This window comes from Pyrus communis, chromosome 11, assembly GCF_041283825.1.
Source record: "Pyrus communis isolate YQ-2024b chromosome 11, ASM4128382v1, whole genome shotgun sequence".
Classification (NCBI taxonomy): Eukaryota; Viridiplantae; Streptophyta; class Magnoliopsida; order Rosales; family Rosaceae; genus Pyrus; species Pyrus communis.
Window position 1 is genome coordinate 11,231,069 of NC_142575.1, and position 24,265 is coordinate 11,255,333.

Consider the following 24,265-nt stretch of genomic DNA (forward strand, 5'->3'; position numbering starts at 1 on the left):
TCCTGACTTATGAAAATTAGACAGCTGGATTTCCTTCTTTTCTTATTAAAAACACTCTTAAACTAAAACGTCATCTAAAAATCATTAACACTGTAACTTTGTTGCACAATGTCGTCTTGATATTGGAGCCTAGGAATATGAACAACACCACCTACCATGAGTGAGTAAGGTTGATCGTCCCTAACCACCACTTGCTTCGGCCACACGGTTTCGCAGCAGTCTGCGAATGCATCATTGAACTTGAAATTGAATTTGAAAATCACCACTGATGATATAATCTACTAGAACAATCACAAGATTAATCGGATTATATCAAGGTTCAGATTTATTAGTGAGAATAATAAGAGCAATTTCATTTCAGAATCACATTAATTACTCAACAACACAACATCACAACATCACATCAATTACTTAACAACACAACAACACATCAATTACTCTGAAAGGCATAATTTTTCGATAACTATCCATCCTCAAGTAGAACAACCATTTCAAACACATAGTTAGGGGCAATTGTATGACCATGATTTTCCAAGGCTACAGTAAGACGAATCAGAATACGGATACCTTAAAAGTCCGATCATGACGTATCGAGCTGCAAAAATGGACTAGCGATGTCATTCTTGTTCCGCAAGATACGAAAACCTAAACTAATTGAGGATCATATAAGTCCCTATATTTTTGGAAATTCCTACAATCTAGGGATTAGCGTGCAACGTAAGTTATCACACTCGTTAGATGATGCAATATCTACTCCTAGATATCATCTTGGATTCTCCCAGTTTAATATGAATTTTATATCCTAAAATGACTCTCTTGACTAGTATAAGTACACCATTCTAGGCTTCATCTCTGGTATCGCAATTATCGCATGCTTTATTTTCTTATGTATTGCTTGAGTCTCATAAGTTGCTTTCTAACTGGATCGTCAGAGAGCCTTTAGTCGGTACCTTACCATTGCCAAGGTGATGTTACAATCATTTTCTCTTTTACATATAGTCGAGTTTGTGCATCTCTTTCACACACGGTGGTCTGCGAATTCCGACTTCAACTGCTCTCTCTAACAAAATGTTAATGTCCCAAGTTCCATTTTTATGAGTGTAAAATTGATCCAACCCAATCATGGAGGGATTGGTCGGTTTAGGTGAGTGACCCATGAAAATGCCCACCTTTAGAGTATTATGTTGTCGCATCCTTGAAATAAAGCTCACAATACGGGACCCAACATGCCATCTTTTCACTTTGATATTGAGATTTACCTAGAAGAATCTTCTGCTTATTTCACATGAGGATCAATTATGTGCTTCCAAACCTGAAAGAAAATGACTTATAAAAGTCATGCTTGAAAGAATTTGATCCGGATGCATACTCTAAGCTTTATCTTCTTGAAGGTATCATCACGAGTGTTGGGTCAAAAAGCCTTAGTATCATGCTAAAGTTTTGCTATAAGAGAAAAAAATGTCTCTTTATTTAACATTTATACCTGTCAATATGGGTACATCTTAAGTACTTAATGTACAAAATTCATTACACATGGTGAGAATTTAAAAAACCATATAAACACTGGAATAATTATGACCAAAATTATAAGAATTCACTACAAAAAAACTTGTTAAATACGACGCTAAAAACTCGTCGTGTAAAGTCATGAAAGCGTCGTTTATGCGTTTTAACGACAGTCATGCGACGCTTGTGATAGCGTTGCAACCAACCCATGTCGTAAAAGTTTTCACAACTTATTGCGACGCATTACAAGCGTCGCAAAGTTTATTTACGATAGCTTTGCGACACAATAGTTAGCGTCGCAACTACTTTGATGGTGGAATTAAACAAAATATTTGGGACATGTTTGACACGTCGCAAATGCTTTTATCCTTGCAGTTTTTTTGTTGTAAATACAAAATGGTTGGAAATCATATTTGTTCAGTGAAAGATTGAGTTGCAATTTATAATCTTATTCACAATCATTCTAAGTTCAAAAGTAAAATGATATATGAATCAAAGAACCGTGCTTTAAGAAATCCTAATAACATTAAAAGTACATCATCCGCATATCCCAATACATAATCCTACTAGAATCAAATATAAATAATCTCGTCCCAAAAGTTATGAACATAATTTTTTTTTCTTTCTAATATGCTCCAACATAGTTCAAGAGTTTAATTATGATCAAGACTCTTCATCACAATCTCCATGCAAACCTGAAAAATAAGAATTACCATCAATAACATGTGTCAATTAAAAGTTTAATCTTTAGTATGTTTTCTTTACAAACCTTTTATGAAAGCAATTGTTTCTATGCTTCTGGGTCTAACTAAGGTTGCTGCTCATTACTCCCATATGTTTTTTGTAGATGGCTTGATGTATTTAGAGCCTATATTTAACACCAAAATGACAAATAGAAATCAAAATTGCTCAAATTTTCATACTAATTTATTCTAATTAATTGAAAAGAGAACAAAATCACATTCAAATTTATATAACTGTCCACTTACGCTTGGTGATGTGTTAACATGGAAACCAATATGAGTTATCACGAGATGGAGTTTCGAACTGACTTTACTATACTTGGATCGGAGATCTTCAATTTCAGATTCACGCTTAGCCTTAAGATCATCTTAGTCTTATATTGTCTTTCTACCTCTTCTCGTATGGTGTCCTCATTAACATTGGAAGATCTTGAACTTTGACTAAACACTTGAGATGGAGTTATATCCGTTCCATACATTCGAACATGTTCATGTGCATTAGGTCCCATAACTCTAGTAAACACCTCTTCTCGATAATCCTCATCTTGCTCATGCTCTTCCCTTTCTTCCAAGCATTGATTAAATTGATTCTACAAAACATGACCCAACCAGTTTAAATGACCAAAAGATAAAAATAATGTACAACCCAATATTGTCCAAAAGACAAAATTAGTGAACTCAATCAATGCTTCAACAACATTCTTAGGCAAAGCTCTGCGTGCTGCTATAGGAAGTAATTGTTGCATTAATAAATGATGATCATGACTCTTAAGACCCCAAATACTCCACTCCTTCATGTGTACATACCGAGAAATATTAGAAGCTGGAACCTCTACTTGCATTAAGACTTTTAAGAACACATCTTTATTGTCTTTAGTCATAGTAAAACAAGCAGGAGCTAAGTATACCTTATTAGAACCTCGTTGCTGAGGGTGCAATGGTTTCCTAATGCCCATTTCTTCTAAGTCATGTTGAGCCTTTAAATTATCCTTGGTTTTTTCTAGCAACACCCAATATTGTCCAAAGGATATTTTCACAACAATTCTTCTCAATGTGCATGACATCGAGATTGTGACAAATCAAATTATGCTCCCAATATGGTAACTAAAAAAATATGCTTTTTTTCTTCCAAAATGATCGATCATTATTACTCCCATCTTCAGCTCTTTTCCTCTTTCTAAGGTATTCTTTCTTATACTCTGTAAGTACTCCTCGCAGCTGTCTTTTCACATCAATACCTAAATTTTTTTGCGGAGCACGTCCCCATTCTCGTGTGCCATCAAAAGACACCTTATCTCTTCGAAACTTATGACTTGTAGGTAAAAATCAATGGTGACCTGTGTAACAATACTTTCTTCCATAAGTTAACCAACGAGACCGAGTGTTCGTATTGCAACAAGGACATGCTTTTTCACCTCTAGTGCTCCACCCTGATAAGTTCCCATATGCAGGAAAGTCATTGATAGTCCAAAGTAATGTAGCATGTAGTTTAAACATTTGATTCGTCAAGGCATCATAAGTAAGTACACCTTATTGCCATAATTCCTTTAACTCGTCAATCAGTGGTTGTAAATATACATCAATCTTATTACCAGGTCCGTGCGGGCCATCTATCAGAATAGACAAGATATAGAATGGTTGCTTCATGCACATCCATGGTGGCAAATTATATGGCATTAGAATAACAGGCCATGTACTGTAAGGTTTGAACATTGTTCTAAATGGGTTGAAACCATCTGATGCTAGACCAAGTCTGACATTACGAATTCCACTAGCAAAATCTGGATACTTAGCATCAAAAGCTTTCCATGCAGGTGTATCAGCAGGGTGCCTTAGCACATCATCATTAATACGCTCATAGGCATGCCATTTCATAAGCGAAGTAGTTTTGGAAGACATAAAAAGTCTTTGCAATCTTGGCTTCAATGGAAAATATCTTACTTGTTGAACAGGTATTTTTCTATCCCCACTTACACCATTGTTAGTTTGGCCTTCAAATTTCTTGTATCTGGATGTGTGGCAAATGTCACATGATTCAAGTTTGTCATCCTCATTTTTAAACAACATACAATGATTATGACATGCATCCCATGTCTCATATGTGAAGCCCAGGTCCTCAGTACTCTTTCGAGCATCATTATAAGAATCTGGTACGTCTATATTGGGAAAAACTTCTTTCAGAAAATTTAACAAGATTGTCATTGAACTGTCTGTCCATCCACCAAGTACCTTTATGTGTAATAGCCGAACAATGAATGATAATTTAGTAAACTTTTCACACCCTGGATACAAATGACATTCTGCATCTTGTAGCAATTTAAAGTACTTTCTAGTTTCATCATTTGGCCCCTTACTGTGTTTATTTTCTATTGATTGATCATTCTTCATATTAGGATCCACATTAGAATGGCCAAATGCCTCTTGTACCATTCCAAACATATCATCAACAAAAGCTGATGGAGTATTATTCCCAATACCTTGTTCTGAATATAATGGTTGGTTTGTTTCTTCAGGATGAATCCAATTTCTATAATTTGGCATAAACCCGTCAACTATTATATGAGCTCTTGCTACTTCCCTTGTAACAAAGTATCGATTGTAACATTTTTTGCAGGGACAATAAATCCTTGTATGACCATTGTTGTTATCAAATGCAAACTCCAAAAAATGTTCAAGCCCATGTTTAAATTGATCAAACGACCTGTCGTTTAAATCTATCCAACTCTTGTCCATACCTAATGTCATCCAAAAATAAAGAAACAATACCTTATATTATCCATTAAAAAAGGGTTGTTATTTTTAACAAGAAAAACAACAAGATGTAGAAAAGCATACAAAGAAAGTAAGTAAGATTAATCAAATTTTTATTTAAAAGGTGGATAGAAAACGTACCAAGCTAAGAATTAAGCACCCTTGATCCGATCTCTATAGTTAATCCAAAATATATGAACTACAAAAGAAACAATCTATTAATCTTTAGTCCTGAAGGTAACCCAAAAATGTTGACAATCCAAACCAAGTTTTCAAGCTATACCTACTCTTGGTCTGCCATCAATTTAAAATAATACTCTAGTTTGTGGATAAATTTGGATTGGAGGGAAGGGAAGCAAGTTGGTCTACTATCTTAAATGAGTTCACATGCTTGGTAATAGGTAAGGCGGTGGTTTGATTGAGTTACCATTGGTCTTGGCGGCAATGACCGTTGAGATATTATGTAAGAGTTTAGAACTACTGGGAATTCGATGAAATTACAATATGTAGTAATTCAAAGTCAAATACTACTAATTTAAAATAAATTGCAAAAAGCAAATATCCTTATTTGAGCCGTCTCCAGGCTCTAATCCTACGATATACATAACCAATTAGAAAATAAATTTGAAAGCAGGGGATTCACTCGACAATCAACTTGAAAGCAGGGGATTTCTTTAACCCCTCGACAGAAACCCTAGAAATCACTTATCAATTCATGTAAACATATTAACAACAATACATTTCAGCATTGTAGTCAAGAACTTGCATCAAATAACTGTTCCAAAAAGGCTTTTTTCTTGTAGTGGAAGTAGTTTCAAATTCAGCATTGTAGTCAAGAACTTGCATCAAATAACTTAATCAAAAGCCTTAAAAGGTAAATGTGCATCAAAATGATCAATCAAACATGTTAGGCGCAATAATAAGAGGTTTAATACTAAAAGATATTAAATAAATAAAATATGCTAGAAAAATAGGATAATCATATAGGGATGCATCGTAGCCTCAATGAAAATAATTACTTCAACATCAATGTCATGAAAAAAATATTAAGAAATTACGAGACATGAAAAAAGGGTTAGCAAAACCGTTAAAACTTCTTCAACAACAATCTCTTCAAGTTGGGTCGCATATTCGCCTTGTGAATCATAAAAGAGTTTCTTAAATAGTTGTTGGAAACCTTAATTTCTTTGGGCTTGATTGTCTTCATGTGTCGAGATGCTTCTTTCTTGGACTTAAAAGTTAGGAAACCGATTCCTAAAATTGGGCTTTTGAATATATCATATTAAAGTTTAGAATCTTAATTTTCAAATGGTGCCAAGCTTCGGCTCAAAGTCTTCAACCAATACTATTTTTTACTAATGAAAACAAAATTTATGTGCAATTTGGCCCATTTTGTAACTGTCTCAAATTTGCTAGAGCTTATGAAGAAAATTCAAATAAAAAGTTTAGGACACCAAAATAAACTTCAGAGTCTTCTTGCTCAAACTTGGGTAGCCTTTTGTCAAGAAATACTTAGTGTTCCTAACTTTTGTTCCATAGTATTTTTTTTTTTTTGTCATAGTTTTTGTTAGAAAACAAACTTTCAAGTCCAAAACAACATATTTGGTTCAAATTAACAAGAAAATAAAAATAAAACTATGTCCAAAAGGTACTAAAACATGCACTAAGATGATCACATCATCTTCAAAGACTTGTTATGAATATTGTGGGTCTTAGACACAAACCAATCCAAATTATTCAAACTTGGCTAGGTTTGGTTTAGTCTTTTCATTGTTTATTTTTGTTAAAGTTGAACTGAATCAAATTATTTTGTTATAATCAGTTCAATCGTGATTTGAGGATAAAATGAATATTATTTGAAATTGTACGCACCCTTACCAAACGAAACATAGCCAAGAGCTACATGGGCAGCAATCCATGCACAATTTTTGAATAAAAAACATTTACATATATATAATTGCTTCCTTTTACAAGACAAGTTGATGTTAAAGAGCTTGCCATTGTGGATTTTACAAAGACAAGTCCAAGTGGCTCCAGCTTGTTGAGTGGCAGATGTAGTAGACTAGGAGGAGTGCAAATAACCCACTTGTCCTAATTTTCTAATTCCTAAATTCTTCCTCAACATTACCATATTCATTATTATCATTATTCTTTCAAAATCCAAAATTATTATTTATTTTTTTTAAATGTATGTTGCAAACTACAATGTGTGAGAAATTATAATACAAACTATCTCAACTTGTTTTTTTGTTATAGTTCATAATGTGAAATTGAAGTCGATCAAATTCACTTGTACGATCAAGTTTGTTTTTGTAGGCGTTTGCCTCCAATCCGATCGGGGGATCAAATTGATTATAGACACATGAGTTTAATTAGTTGATTTATTAGCAAACAAGGAAAAATATTATCTAGACGGGTGAATAGATTGACCTTAAAACAAAAACGATTTATTACTATTGCTATAAAACAAGCTGTATTTTATCTATGTTACCTTTTCTTAATAATGAGAAACAATTTGAAAGAAGTGAGTCAATCGCTAGAGCTGCTGGTCTTAGAACCAGAGTTATGTTGAGAATCTTATATATTTGAACATATCTAACAAACAAATAGATACTTTATTAAAATCCCTACCCTTGACTTTTCGTTGAGGGAAGAAAATATAGCTTAACACAAGCTACCCAACTTTCAAATCCTAGCTTTGTTCCTACCCCTTACTAAAAACAAAAGTAAGGGCGAATTTATGTTTTAAGGACAGTAACTTGCAACTTTTTGCATAGGTTTCGAGTCAGTTCGTTATTACTGCCTTGGGAATATACTGGATTTTATTTTTAGTATTTTGTTGTTGTTATGTAATAATATCTTCTGTAAATTATATATTATTGATTATTGTTGCTTGAAACTAAGATCTAGTGATATTCTCTTTGCATGTAAATGAGAGGTCTTATGACACGCCCGACCCTGATATCCCCAAAATACCAGAGTAGACACACGCTGGCCAACACTCGAAGGTGATGAAGCCATACTAAATGCGTGAAAACTATGAAGAAAGAACAAAAATAAATAAAACTTGTGAATTTAACTATAATGAATATGCAATTGTGGAACGTGTTTAGAGTATACAACTAATCCAGAACATTTAAGAAGAAGTATTATACACAGTACGAACAAAGGAAAGGGTCCTACACCTAGAAGACTCGAGATACTGATGCAAGAGTGCCTTGACACTAGGATTGTACGCCTCGATTCTAAGTCATGAGGGGGTGTAAAACAAAACATGAGTGGACTAAGTTGATATACTAGTAATACTGAAACAGTTACTCATCAACATACTAACCCCCAAAGTTTAGAAAATTCATATAGCATAATAAGTAATAGGTTTTCCGAAAACCTTAGCATGCCATATAACCTTCATAAAGCATATATCATAAATAATGTGCTTAGTAGTGGTATCACAAAGGCATATATAAATCTTCATTTGCCCAAAGGCCCTTCATCACCCGCCTGTAGGCATATATATATAAAACTTCATTCACCTGACCAAAGCCATATATAAGTATCATTCGCTCGTAGGCTCTTCATCACCCGACCGAAGTAATATATAAGTATCATTTGCCCCTAGTCATATATAAGCACAGAAAATCATAAACATAATATTTTCAAAATATATCTCATCGGAGCTCAATAGATCAAACATCATATCATAAATCATAGAAGCGTTCTAGCTCAAATCATCATCATAAACCATGTTCATAGTATATAATCATAAGTCTTTCAAAGAACGTAAATCTGATAAAGCATGATATTTCATAAAGCATAAGTCCAATTTACTCGTAAACGTTTCATAAAACATAGTCATAAAATCATGCTTTTCATGTATGTATTTCTATAATAAAAATCATGCATTTTGGAAGGGGTTTACTCACAGATACTCTGCCGTCGAAGTGCCGTGCAACTAATGAAGACGGAAATGCCATAAACAAATGCACCTAAGTACATAAAGGTACCAATTAATAAAACTATACTAAAATGATTGAATTTGGGAAAAAGGAGCACATATTTGGAATTAGGACCTCGAAGTTTAGAAGGGGTCCGGGCTGAAATTCGAAAAAGTCAACGGTCAACAGTCAACAAGTCAGGTCATTAGTCAACACGTCAGGTCAACAATCAACAGTCAACTGGTCGGATCCAGGTCTGGGCTTTGCTTTTCTAGGTTCTAGGTTGGGTCGGTTCTCATTTGGGTTTGGGCCAAAGGCTTGGGTTGGGCCAGGTCACTAGGACTGGCTTGGGTTCTTTGGGTTTGGGCTGCAAGGTTGGGCCTAGGGCAACTGGGTCTTGGCCAAGAGTTTGAGCCAGGTTCCATGGCCTAAAGGTTTGGGCTAGCCTAGGATTATGGATTTGGTTTGACCCATTTCAGGCTGGGTTAGCCGATTTCGAGGAAGAAGAAAGCCAGAGCTTTCCAAGCTCCGTTTAACCCTAAAACTTAATCAAAATACGTCATGCAATATACCAAATTGAAGCCCAAGGAATGAGGATTCGAGACGTACCAATAGTTTCCTCAGTCATGGCCAGAGTTGGCCAGAAAAATGATCTGAAACCCACGATTCTTGTCAAGATATTGGGAAAGTCTTCCCGAGTTAATCTCTGCAACTAACAAGTGAAACCACCTAAAGCCTACATTACAACCTAAGAGGTTCTAGGACTTACCTAAGTCGAGAGTTCGCCGGAGAGGGAACTGCACAGTGGTGCAGCCACATTGCACGTGATACGGGTGTTCTTTCATTCCAGGTTTTGTGGAACTCGCGTGGAGGGGAGAGAATGATGGTGGTTGTGCGTGCGTGAGTGAACTCAGAGATGAGGTAGGGTTTTACAGAGAAGAGAGAGTGTTCAGGGAGTTTAAGAGAGGATGAGAGAAAGTGAGGATAGAGGAGAGTGGTCTGAGAGTTTCACATGGAAAGGAGGAAAGAGAAGGGAGAGTGGACCGGGGGACCAAAAGGAGAGTGGGCCGGGGGACCAAAAGGAAAGTGGGCCCCACATGGCACACAATTTAAGACCCAAATAGTAACCATTTCAAAATATCTTTCAACCCAAAGTGGAATTACGAAAATGCCCTTCCGTTCCGTAAATTCCGGGACGGGTCGTTACATCTTAAGTTTGAATCTTGTGGATTACAAGTTAAATACAAATTTATTCCTCCACCCTTTAGTGTAATTGTGTAAGTATATAGTTGTATAGAAGAAGTTGATTATGTCTACTATCTTCTATTTAACTAATTTTTCTTTTGTCATAGTCCCATTTAGTATATGCTCATATTAACATTTTATCTCTTACTAATCTGCCACGAAAGCATTTTTCTGGTTAATAAACAGGTTGCTTTTGGAAGAACAAATGCCAATCTTTCCATATTTATATTTTTACCATCTCTTTAATAGAGGTGAACCCACTTGTATTGGTGGGCACTACCTTTATTATGGAGGTGATAAAATGTGATAACTGTAACATTATTTTTGGAAGAAATATAATTCATTAGATGGATAATTTTTTTTTTCATTGAAAATAGAAAAAAAAAATTATTGAAATTCCTATATGCAGAGTCTTTTTTTTTTTTTTTTTTTTTTGGAACAAACAATATTATCTACACTTAAAAAAAAAGGGTGGGCTTAGCCTCACAATGGACTAGTGTGTTTCAAACTCGCCTTTAACAAGAATCGAATATAAGACCTCTCACTTACAAGTGAAGAAAAATACCACTAGACCGTAGTACTAAGTGACTTTTTTTTTTTTTTTTTGCAATGATGGGTGACTCCAGGTAGGCGTGCCCTTGGCCTAATGGCTTCGGGCGCAAGTTCAAAGACTCAATGGTTCACAAAATTCTGTGCCTGGCAACCAAATAGAAGAACGGAAGAAAACCATCGTGTTGCCTAGGCGCTAGGCGGCTGGCTACCATCCCGATTAATGCATGGTGTTTGAAAATTAAGAAATGGTGCCTAGACCTACTAAGGCGCCTACCTAGACTGCCTAGGCACTAGCCTAGCCTGCCCAAACCCGCCTAGGTTGCGACTAACCTAGACAAAAAATAGATAATCTTCATTTTGCATTTTATCTTTTTCAATAATTGTAAAAGACTTGTTGAATAGTTAAATAAACACACATTATATGCTTGTTCCTTATGTTTTCATGCTGTTCCATTATTCCATAATGTATATGTCATTCTATTCTGGTATAAATAGACACTTATTTATACGAAATATAATAGATTTACTTTAATCCATCTAGGCTCTAGGCCCCAACCCGACTTCCGACTAACGCTTAACGTCTTTTAGAACCTTGGTTGTAGGGTTATATGGTGAAAAAAACAAGATAAAAACGACGTCGTTTTTTGTTTACTTCGGTTCAGTTCGGTTTTCATGGGATCAAGATTGAAAAATACATCCATGGGATCAATTTGACACGTGACTAAGATTGAAATTATAATTGCATAACAATTTGACAACCTACCACCAAAATACAACACTAATTAATTAAAAAGTATCTAGTAACTAAAACCAGCATAATACATTGCTTTGAAAAGAAAACTACAGCATCTGCAAAACTTCATATATCTTAATCAAAGTTTGCACTAGCTGCTTGCTTATTTCTGCTACATTAATTAATAACTGAGGAAAAAAAAAAAGATACCAAAATACTGAAAAACCAAGCTTTTATCAGATACTAGTAATTATTCATACAAACCTAAAAGTTTAAACCGCATAGTTAATGAGGAAGAGAAATTCCCAGTTGATCAGTAAAATGCCAAAGGATTGAAATTGCCCTGTGCAGGAGAAATATTAACAGACCCTTTGAGAAAGAGGCTGCTGCAGAACAAGCTCCATTTCTCCCATTACAGAAAACCGGTACGTAGCCACCTGGCCCACCTCCCATCATTGACCTAAACCCATCCAAAGCTGCATATGGAGTGGACTAGCATGGTGGGGGTGGCCTAGAATTCTAGGGCACTTGGGTGCCAAAACTGAAGTATTTCACACTATCTATACCTAATATATGTTGCTGTGGTTGTGAAAGAGGATGAGAGAAGAGGGTCTCCATTTATATGCATAAAGAGAGAGAGAGAGAGAGAGAGAGAGAGAGAGAGAGAGAGAGAGAGAGAGAGAGAGAGAGAGAGGGGGGGGGGGGGCAATGTAAAATGTTAAGGACTGTTGATTGTTGAAAATGTAGGGTTCATTGAGAATCTTCCAAGGCATATGCGGCGACCACCAAAGTTGGTTTCATCACTTTCAGTCCTTTCCTCCTATTTCACCTTTTGCCTCCCCTTGGCAGCCTTGCCATATATAATATAATATAATTAGGGATTTTTATTACCGCACCATGTACTTTGAACTTCCACTTGTCACGCGCTCCCCATAGTGTGACGGATGTGGGCGATGGATATGGGGACACATGGCAGGATGCTGAAGGAGGGTGCATGCCACTTTTGAGTTGCAAGCATCTGGTTGTTGGTGGGGGTACATACCAATTTGTCCCCATTAAGTCTGTGAGCACAAATAAACTAGGGGAAAACGGGTTTTGAGCAAGGGTTTCGTCCACGTTCCGTTTCGATTTGCTTTGTGAGGATCTCGGGATGTCATAAAAGAAAAGAAATAAAGTTTGGACCTCATGTGAATGTCACTAAAGCTTTGGTTGTGAAGAATGATCACGCACAAAGTGTATTGTTTTGTATGGGAGAGAAATCATAGTGCGTTTTAAGTCAGTTGATTAAAGTTCAATCGTTTATGATATGTAAAGTATATATGTTAGTGTTTAAAAAAAAAAGTATACTTGTAAGGAATTAATCACGTTTTTCGGTCTGTAATTCATCCAACTATGGTATTTGTTAAGTTTCATGACACAATTAGTCCGAATTTTTGTTTTTGATGGTTGACCTAGGTAGATCGCCTTAGTCTCTGCTTGATAGTACACTTGGGCTTGTCTCGGCGGTTGCGGCTAGGTTTTGCATATTTAAACAACCTCAGAGGGTAGTCTTCTGAAGTTGTTGTGGAAGTTGACCTATGCAGCCCAAGAAAAGGCCTACTTGGTAAGACATCCAAAGCTTACATAACGTTAGGTTCTCGGAAGGATAATGATTTGGTCAATTGCCGGCCCTATATGAATATCCTTCATGCATTAATAGTCAGAAATTGCATGAGCACGCGTGAGTAGCTTAATGCTTCTCTTGGGACTAGGTTACTTGTGACCCAACAAGATAATCTTATAGTTGCGCGCTGCGAACCTTTAAAATTCGCTTCCACTCCTTGTTCTCGCACTTACTTCTCTAAATTTTACCACCAATACTACTCTGTAGACCTCCATAATGAAGCAAATAGTAGTGGCAGTTTGATGGAAGTTTGTCGGGAAAGGTTGGTCACCCTAAACCCTAAATCCTAATTAATCCTAAGACCTAATTAAGTCTTTGAGCGACAAAACCTTTTAAAGTTTGTCGGGCAAGGTTTGACTGGTTTCGCACCATTTTTTTCGCCCTTGGCGCCAATTTTTGCCCGGCAACCTACGACTTGCCCGACTAAACTGCTCCGTTGCGTAAAGCATCTGAAAAAACCAAAACGCTGACCATGTTTGCCTGACCAAGGCTTATTTTTCGTCAGGAGAAGTGGATTTACCCGACGAAATACCTTCCTTCGGGCTAACCTTAGTCGGAAAAATGGTAATTTCTATTAGTGATCACCACCCACATGGGAACTGATGATATGCATAGATTGAAGGAGATAACTGGCGCGGCATATTCCTTTCTTTCCTTCAAATGATTTTTTTCACTTCAAGTAGCTGGCTTTCATAACAAGGAATCATGGGTTGAGTATCTTTATTTTCCCCTAAAAAAAGAGACTACATTTCAATCAGCAGCTATTCTCCAACTCTAATTGTTAAACTTGAGCTCTAAGTCTGGGATCTGTATGATTATTATTATTATTATTCACTTTTTTGGCAGAGATGGGAAGAACTTACAAAAAAAAGTTAAATAAAAAAGGGCAGCTTACAAGAGTGGCTTTGGTATATCTTGGAGAAAAAGCAAGAACCAGAGGATGGTAAGTTATAATAACAATTTTTTAAAGAGAACTTTAATAAAAAGTTTTCGGTTCTGTTCATTTTAACGAAAAATCATATTTTTACACTAAAAAGTCAGTCCTAGTACTATTCAATTTACCCTTTATTTTGTCCTTATCGTTTTGGAAGGAACAACTCCGTATTTTAATATGGGTAATCATAGGAAGACTAAAATTCTAAACTAAATTGGCAAACCAAATTATGTGTCACCAATAGGAAATAAGCACGTTAATCAACGCTTAAGTAATAATCCAATCATCAACAACCACATCATTTGGTTTAAAAAATTTATTTTCCGTAGCATTACCCATTTAAATATTGTTTTAAAAAGTTATATAGTGACATGAAGCCAATATTTTTTTTTTAGTACATTGATATTTTTACACTAAAGGAATAGGGAGTTAGGCTAAGCCACACAATGGGCAGCCTAATTTGGTATCGAATTCGCCATCCACGAGATTCGAACCGAAGACCTCTCACTTCCAAGTGAAGAGGAATACCACCAGACGGTAGTATTGAGTGAGCAATATTGAAATGGCACTTATTTCATTTCCGGTATATATGGTAGTATATTCTTTTCTTTGATGATCTTTCTTGTGGTCCAGGGCACCTGTAGCAGCATACCTTGCTAGGTAAAATAGGAGTGCACACATCAGCAGCCATACAGCCAAGGGCAATGTTTGCATATAGAAATTCGCTAATACGACAGATCTGACGGAATAGTTGCAGGATATGAGTGACTATTAATAGTGTGAATTGATTCGTTACATTTTCGGAAAATTATGATTGAATCAAGCTCTCATGATCACCATGCATGCATTTTTAGCCACCTGGTAGTTAAGAAAACGTTATTAAGTTTGATTTTGTTTCAACTGTTTCAATCACATATATAATACTTTTCAGTCAATCTTACGACACCCAGTGCTGAAGAAAAGAACAAAGTGTTCACCTCAGTCCCTTAACAAGATGTCTTGAGTTTCATGCACGAAATAAAAAGAGAAAAAGTGTCATGGTGACAGAGAAAAGGGCAAGTTAATAAAGAATTTGGCAGAGACCCCAAGACTTCTCTTAACTTCTCTTATATTACTTCACTTGAATTAGAATAGGTGCAGTTTGCAGCTCTTAACCCACCAAGCTTTCAAAGAGTGCTACAATTTTTAGCTTCTGAAATTCAAACACACTGCCAAAATTTAGTCAAGAAGCCCTAATTCCTCACAATGCCTACTTCTGCATCACGACCCTCGCATGCACCAAAAGCAAAGTCAAATCTAATTAGAATCATTGCAATAGTCTTGCTAGCTTCAATTGTCATTTTGGGTCTTGTGGTGCTCATCACCTGGCTCATTGTGAGGCCGAAACGCCTTGTTTACACCATCGAAGATGGTTCGATCCAAAACTTCAACCTAACCAATAACCACCTCTCAGCGGATTTTGATTTTGTCATCAGATCCTATAATCCCAACAAAAGAGTCTCCATATACTATGACTCTATTGGTGCTACAGTGAATTACAATGACCAGACTCTGGCATTTTCCGGGGTTGAACCCTTCTATCAGCGCCGTCGAAATGTGACCCGCTTTGAGGTCAAGTTCACGGCTCCCTCCACTGCACTTTCCAGCTCTGTCTCTAAGGATCTAATGCTTGAGAAAAGATCAGGCAAGATTCAGTTTGATGTTTGGCTCAAGGCAAGGATTAGGTTTAAGGTCGGAGCCTTGAAGTCACACCACCGCACTCTAAGGGTTTCGTGTTCCCCAGTGTTGGAGTTATCAAGGCCTAAGAATTTGAAAAGGACGTACTGTTATGCTGATATTTGATTAAGCCTGCGGCATGCATGTAATTTCAATGACTTAATTTTTCTCTATCGTTTGAGATTTAATTTTTATTCAATTTTTTGCTCGTCAAACTGTTACAAGCACTGTTTTCTTCATGTATTCTTGAACTATATATGCGTGTAGTCATTGCTGTGTATTGTTGTGCGAGGAAGTGGTCAGTTTTCTTGTAAGATTCTTGTTTGTGATGCTTATTCAATTTATTTATTGTAAATTTGTAACCATTCCATATGGATTGATCAGACTGCTTCAGGGTGATGATAATTTGTGATTGAGTTCCTTATTTTGTTCTAAATTATGGACTTTGGTTCGAGATAGCGAAAAAGTGTGGGCTTAATTAGCCTATACCATATATGTTGACCTTGTTACATTTTTGGATGGATTATTTTGTATCAATTGCATGTGATGTCTTGTTGCCAATGGATGCTAATCCACCTAATGTTGAATTCAATATCACGTTTCCGGGAAAGGAAAGACAAGACGAATCAAACTCGTCACCTTGGTGCGATATAAGATGAAATTTTCTTTGGGGGTTTTGGGGTGGGGTGTGGGGTTAAGGTTAAGATTGCTTAGTGGGTAAAAAAAACATATTTTAATGACGAGCTTGAATGTCGCATGCTTTAAACTTATTATATGAAATCCACATCCACATTAGTGGCGCGTTTGCGTAAAGGGAGTGGAACAAGAGGAATTGGAATTGCACTCCTTCCTGGTTATTCAAGTGTTTACCAACACTTGAGGGAATGAAATGTATGTGGGACCCATCTAATATGGGGAATCAGACTCCCAATATACCCGGAACTAGTCTCCCGAACAATAGATGGGATTTGAATTCCGAGAGAAAGCCTCTATCCGGAATCCCTTTTTTCTACTCCAAATACCCTTATCTCGTCTCCCTTTCACCTCTTTCTCTGCTTCTCTGTGTCTCTGCGGGCGGTGACCAATATCAAAGGAGAAGAAAAATCAGAAGGGAAGAAGAAGAAGATGGAGAAAAGAGATGGAGAAGCTGAAAAGAATTGGGGAATGGGGTGCGGTACGGTCTTCACGAGAAAGAAAAAACAATTGGCGGATGGGGAAGAAGAATCAGAAGAAAACAAGAAGAAGAATTAGAAGGGAGCAAGAAGAAGAAGGGAAGAATCAGAAGAAGGGGAGGCTGAAAAGAGTTGGGGGATGGCTGAAAAGAATTAGGTGAGGGGTGCAGTCTGGGCTTCAGGAGAAAAAAATAATAATTTAGGGATGAGGATCCGGAGAAAAAATTTGATAAACCGTACAAATTCTTTTTAAAGCTTTTTCATATATAGTCTTCTAAAACAAATTATCAAAAATATAAAACTATATACTTGGTATATGGACAATTTAGTAATTACATTAATTTTCATTCCAATTCATGTATTTAAGTAAACAACTTATATAAATAAATATGATTTCTACTCCGATTTTAGGAAATTTTAGTAAACTGTTTTAACAAAAAAAAATTATTAAATGAAATTCACACATGAAGGTGTACTGGGAGTATAAGTTATGCGGTAGTAGGAGGTAGTAGGAGAAGTCTTCCCCCTTAAAACAAGAGCTAAGTGTATTTTTTTTGTTAAACGATAGATTTTGTTAGATTAGTCACCGACAGGGTTCGAACCCACGCCGTCATACAATGACTCAATTCCTTTCCACCACTGTAATAAATGACCACTTGCAGCTAAGCGTATTAACTTAATTAATAAGTTAAAATTTAAATTTACTTTTGAGGCTTTTTGACTTTCTTGATGGTGTGATGGTAGATAACCACAGTAAGTGGTCCAGTGGTAAGGACTTTAACTGCGGCTCCCCAATAAACAAAAAAAATGTAAGAGGTCTCAGGTTCGATACTCCGAACTAGTGAGTATGCTGGACTATGGCCACAAGCAGGTGAAATTCCCCATAGCCTCTCTAGGTTCGAAAATAGTGAATAACCGTGCTTGCCACCAATTGTTTACCTTTTAAAACAAAAAAACAAAAAAAATGGTAGTGATGGTAGAGATCTGCCTAGCTAATTGAGATTGGGAAACATAAGTAGCCTCAATTTATTTAAAACTTATCAAAATATTTTAAAGAGAGGCATAATTAAAGTTTCTTTTAATATTTTAAATAAATAATATATACTAAAGAAAAAGAATTAGTATCGAATTTGTCATCCATAATATTTTAATCCAAAACATCTCCTTGCTAGGCTAATACTAAATGGCAAAAATAAGAAGTCACGTGTACTGATGAATCTAATTAGAAAATATAAACACAAACACAGCTATTAAAATCAAACTAACGCCACAGGCAGCAATAACCATACAATGACGTGGTGTATTGATTTACTTGAGATTTATTCGATTTTGGTTAGACTTTTACATTCTTTTGTTGAGAAAAAAAATTTTAATTAAGGAGGACTAATGAGTATTACAAAACCTTAAGGAAATAAAAATGTTTATCAAATCAAGTACAAAGGACAAAACTTGCCTTCTAATATTTGAGGAGTGATTCATTTTTCAATAACGACGTATCATCGTTTCATAGTACAATTAAAATAATAAGAACAGTTTATTCTTTATATGTAAGAAATCAAATATTATTCATGTACAACTATGTAAGAAGCGCGTCATTAAAAAATAAATGACTTTTTATATGTAGGAAGCCAAGCAATATCCCAATACAAATATGCCTAAAATGTAAAGTGAGCTTGGCCATTCAATTGAGAAACTCCAACAACTCTACGATGACCATGAGCAAAATCACCTCCATTCCAGTGATCCCTCTCCAACAAACCACTTTTCCATTTTTGTCAAACATTATAAAATTACAAGGAAGGACGGCCCAAAAGAGAGGTAGCCCAAAAGGCACAATCGAACTTAACAGAAAATACAATGAACTGGCCCAATATTGTCAATGAGCCGCCCAACAAAGGGACGGCAAATGGCCAAGCTCAACAAAGGTGATGAATATAGTCGGTTTCAAAAAGAGAAAGGTAATGCTAGAAGGATTAAGTTTCTACTAAATTTGTAAATCAAATGATATGGAAGTTGATGATTAAATTATTATTTAAATTTTGATTAGCGTGCTTATTAGCTATTAGTGAAACATCATTTGTTTTGCAAATTTGGTTTAAAATTTTGATCTCTCTAGCATTATCCAAAAGGGAAATAGTTGAAATTTAATTAGTATTAACACTCCAAAAATCTCATTTTACACTACAAATTTTCTATAATTAGAAAGAAAAATACACTTGTGAGAGTGTAAAATGAGATTTTTAGAATGCTAATAGTTCCCTTAGTATATTAGGATAAGGTTTTTTTAACCAAAATGATTCTTAAAATTGGCATAACTCACTTTGTTTCATAAAATTTTAAATTGATAAAAGTGGTCCTCATTTGTTCACCATCAATCATTATGGTTATTCTATGAAAATTTTTGTTAAAAAAGGACCAAAATGATAAAAATACTGTCAATTTAATAAATAATAGGCAAAAATAGTTTGATAAAAATTGAGAGTATTTTTATTATTTTATTCTTATTTAACAGAGATTTTTCACAAAATGACCACAATGATTGATAGTAGACAAACTCAATCAATCTCAAAAAGCATTTTAGACTAAAAACACCCCCACAACAACAAATTATAGAAATCCACTTCAAGTGCTCAAGTGGAGGGAGAAATTTTCCTCTCTCCACTTGTGCTTTTTAATTGATTCTCAATGTAAAATTCCTTTTAACAAAAAAAGATATTTAAGTTTGAGGTTTTTTTTCTTCTTTCTTTCTAGTGTAATATTATCAAAACTAATGAAGAGCCTAATTTGAATCCTTAAACCAATAACCGCTCCAACTAGAAGTTGGTTTTCTAGAATTCACATACTAAAAGTTGGATAAAATTGAAATCGTTTATATGCATTTCATTTCATATCATCATGATTAGCCAAGTCATGTTTCAACTAATGATTGTGAACTTACTAATACTTTTTTACAAATTAGTTATTGATGCACTCAATCTAGTAGTAGTGACAACTCCAATAGTTTTAGTTGGATAGGATTGCATCAATATTGTGATCCCATCCATATGATTTGGTACGAAGGTGAGCCAAATGACACGATATATCCATGCATATATAATATGGATTTCGGCTATAATTAGCATCCGTGCATTTAGCCCCATTTGATAAGTTCTTAACCATTAGACTAAATCTAATGGATTTCAATCAGTCCATATCAACATAATTGTATTAGAATAAAACACACAATTTACACCGTATCATTCACTCGTCTCTTGTTCCCTGTTCTTTTCCTCGCCCTTCCCTACCTAGTACCTCCTGCTTATTTTCCTGTTTCAATTTTCGACTTCATATCTCATTTGACAAACCAAAAGTATTCCAATTTCCCCAACCCCCATTTTTTTCCAATCTTAGTTTCATAGCCCAAAGTGCCACTTCTTTTTTTGTTCTTGAAATAATTGTTGCAAGGAAATATGATAAAACAAAGGAGCGAGAAAGATGAACTGAAAAAAAGAAGAAGAAAAGGAGGTGACAATTTGAAGTGGTGGAAAGGGAGTAGGATTCTCTCCCCTCCTATTTTCATCATCTTTCCTCTCCTCCTCTCACATATTGCTTTTTATTTTATTATCTTTATAAAAAAAATCAATATAAGATGTTGACGTGGCTAAACCGTAACCATTCAAATAGGAGGGAAGGGAAGAGAAATTAAAAGGGGAGAGAATCCTCCTCCTGTGGAAAGATAGAGGGAAGAAAGGGATTGTCCATGAGTCATGATCGTTTGGATTTTAAAACGGTGACATGACTATTCAATGGTTAATTAACGTTGGTTTTTAATGAATCTAATGGAGGCCATGATCTATTCATAGGTTTATAGGATTTCAGGTTTGATTGTTACGAATATGATGAAAAATCGCAGGAGATTGGGAAGGATGATGAAACTGACAAAGAGGGAGAGACGGTGAGTGCTACTGTGAAAATGGTCGAATACAATTATTCTGCCGTTGATTGATTCAAATCCTGTAAAATAATTTAATGGTAAAGATTTTGCTAAATGCAACTAGACTAAATGTAGAGACTCGGAATCCATATTGTATTTAGGATAGTCACTATCAGACATGCTTCATCCACTACATAACTACCTAGCGTATATTTCAAAAGGTAGAGGGGGAATTTTGGATATTTTAAAATAGGTTAATTACGGATAGCTACTTAATTTTGTAAAACATTTCAAATAATTACTCATGTATAGAAAATTAGACATCCGTTATGTTACCAACATTAAGTTGATGCGAGTTTCACTCTCACGTCATTTGTAGAGCTCTAAATTCCTAAACCGATGCCTTTTTTAACTAGATAAATTTAGCATTTGTCTTGGTTAAGAGGGGAAAGAGAGATCATATAGATTGAATTATATGTTGGTGATATATAGTAATTGATATTAACAATTATGCATGGGGTCCAACCTTTTTATTGGCCACGTACTCTTTGCTTCCAACCCTTAACAACCATACAAAACATGTCACATGTGGATATATATTGACGTGGTTGTTGTGTTCTCAAAAGCAAAGCTATCAGCCTTTCTATTCTACACCCTTCCACTACAGTCCAGTAAACTGGGGACATTTCTGCTTGGTCTGGTACCGCAAAGGAAATATCCATTAAGATCAAGGACCGGAAGGACGACAATGTGAAAAAGGAGGGGCAGAGCTATATACATCAACAAGAAAAGGATTTGAAAGATGGGTAACCCAATACATTTTTACGTATCTCTCTGTCTCTTTGTCATTGTCCATATGCAGAGAATAGTTTGGAAACCGTTTTCTTTGCAATTGGTCTTTTCTTTTCCGTACATTTTCTGGATTGTTGGTAAGGGAGATACTTCTGTCCCCTCATAAAAAAGTGGCATTGCAAAATTGAGTCCTGCGTTGATCTCGGTAGCTACGCCACCCACAGAATTTAAAGAACCCACATGCTCCACAGTTTGTGTGGACCCCCGTTAATTCCTTTGAGTTTCATTCTTACAAACGTACTCCCCGGGTGGGATACTTAACGCGTTAGCTACAATACTACACGGATCGATACGTACAACGCCTAGTATCCATCGTTTATGGCTAGGACTACTAGGGTATCTAATCCTATTTGCTCCCCTAGCTTTCCTCTCTCAGTGCCAGTGTCGGTCCAGCAGAATGCTTTCGCCGTTGGTGTTCTTTCCGATCTCTATGCATTTCACCGCTCCAACGAAAATTCCTTCTACCCCTACCGTACTCCAGCTTGGTTCCACCACTTGTCCAGGGTTGAGCCCTGGAATTTATACTATTGCTTGATTATTAGGAGAACTATCTTTGTCAATGACTGATCTGTTTTTATTTTGTTAATTAAGTATAGTAATAGCCTAAATAATTAAAGATGATATTGTAATTTACATTAACTCACTTTCTCTGCCACTCTTTTTTTTTTTTAATCTTGTTATGTAATAATAGGTTAAATAGGTAAGAGTTCTCTTAATAGACTTATAGTAAAGATAAAAGAAAACGCATGCATAATGGATCTTCCACACGTGTATGGAAGTATATTAGGTTTTAACTCTTATTTGATTATGTATGAATGATGAGTGAATTTTTGTACGCATGTGGGGCTCTTTTTCATTGCTCGGGGTTTTTCCCAAATGGTTTATCGGAGTAAAGTTTTTTTTCTGAGCCCGACTCCACACATGTACCTTATATACGTTGTTGACGTATTTTGATGAATGATATCCATTTTTGCTTTAAAAATGGAAAGAAAAAAAAATCCATTTTTGCTTTTAAAAAGCCACGAGGTTAGATAAGATTTTGATTTTAGCCATTTGACTAGGTGTTAGAGTGCTTAAATATTAAATGTTGTTAATCACTTGAACTATAACTTAAACCAAAAGAGAAAACAAAAAATAATCATAAGCATTATAGATGATAAGTGAGCTAGTGAGTGAGCGGCAGAAGAACGTGAATGTTCACGTATTCTAGGACCCATGCATGCAAAGAGGTAAGCAGATGTGCCATTACGAGAAAAACAAGATGCATGCAGAAAAAGCTGTGGGGTTTGGCCTGCCTCAAAACTAAATTAGTCGAGGCCAGCATGTGGATTTCATAATGTGTACTACTTGAAAACCTAATAAATTATGAGACCAAGTTATGATTACTCATTAAAAAAAAAGTCATGTAGTTCCAATTTTTATTGTCAAATATATGCAACTAACTTCAAAGACATAATAGCATGTTAATATAATGAGAAAAATAATTTTCACACTCATTTTTTCTTTCTACGTACTTTTTTTGTTTTTGTTATTCTTTGATTTATTTACTCTAACGTTTGAAAAGAAAATAAGTGCAAAGGAACAACAGGGATGAGAAATCCCGACCCAATAACTAATAAGTTAAGAGGTTGTAATGTGATGGTCAACACTAAGCCGACATTATAACCTCATCGAAGGGGGACGTTACAACACCAACTTAATGATGAAAGCCATAGTAAGGAATTAACAAAGTAAATAAACTTGAACCAAATGTTCTTTATGAAATTCAAATGTCAACTACCCTGCAAATCATAAGCATCATAAGCAAACCCCCTACTTGGAGACACAGGTCAAGAGATATAATCTCATTAATATCACATCATTCCAGCTCAAACAGTATTTCATACAACAATTAACACAATGTAGTACAATGCTATGCATAATCAAAAGTATGATCATGCAATTATTACAACTAGATAAAATAAACAGAAAAGATCATCACCCAAGTCTGTACTGCCAAGCCTACTCATCTCCCAAATGTCTCCTTGTTCTCGCTATGTCTTAAGGGGTTGACAAAATTAAGTGTGAGCGGATCAAGTTTATCTAGTCAAAATCATTTGAGCATACTAACCTCGTTTTGAAATCACATATATGGTCAAAAACTACATAATAGTAATACTACCATAATAGTTATAAAATTCATATCACTAGGCTCGTCATATCAAAAAAGTAATTCAATCAAACTCACAATATAAATCAAACAGTATAGCAAGAAGGTAAAGTAATATCTACCTGATCGATGACTAGCGTCTAATAGCATATCTAGCCTGTGAAAATCCCCTTCCCGTATTTCACTGTTATAATCTACGTATTTGTATTATTGAGATTTTATATTAATTTATTTGAAATTAGATTTCAATTAAACTAGTAACAAGGAGTGAAAGTTTGGAAAATTATTATTTACTCGTTGACCTTTTGAAGTCACAAATAACATTTTCGAATAGATCTCGAACCCATGAACGAATAGGCGTAAGCCGTTTGCAAGTCCGAATTATAACGATATAGTTACGG

At 35.5% G+C, this 24,265-nt stretch overlaps 1 long non-coding RNA gene and 1 pseudogene across 1 annotated transcript; one reads left to right on the plus strand and one right to left on the minus strand.

Moving 5' to 3' along the window:
- Nucleotides 1–1,934: 1,934 nt before the first annotated feature.
- LOC148692892 (uncharacterized) lies at nucleotides 1,935–5,219 on the minus strand. The gene is made up of 4 exons (XR_015953615.1): nucleotides 5,142–5,219; nucleotides 2,496–2,839; nucleotides 2,276–2,374; nucleotides 1,935–2,201 (listed from the first exon to the last, which is right to left on the minus strand). It is a non-coding gene; the product is annotated as an uncharacterized LOC148692892 (long non-coding RNA).
- Nucleotides 5,220–15,170: 9,951 nt separating this feature from the next.
- LOC137741406 (uncharacterized protein At1g08160 pseudogene) lies at nucleotides 15,171–16,183 on the plus strand (annotated as a pseudogene).
- The last annotated feature ends 8,082 nt before the right edge of the window (nucleotides 16,184–24,265 follow it).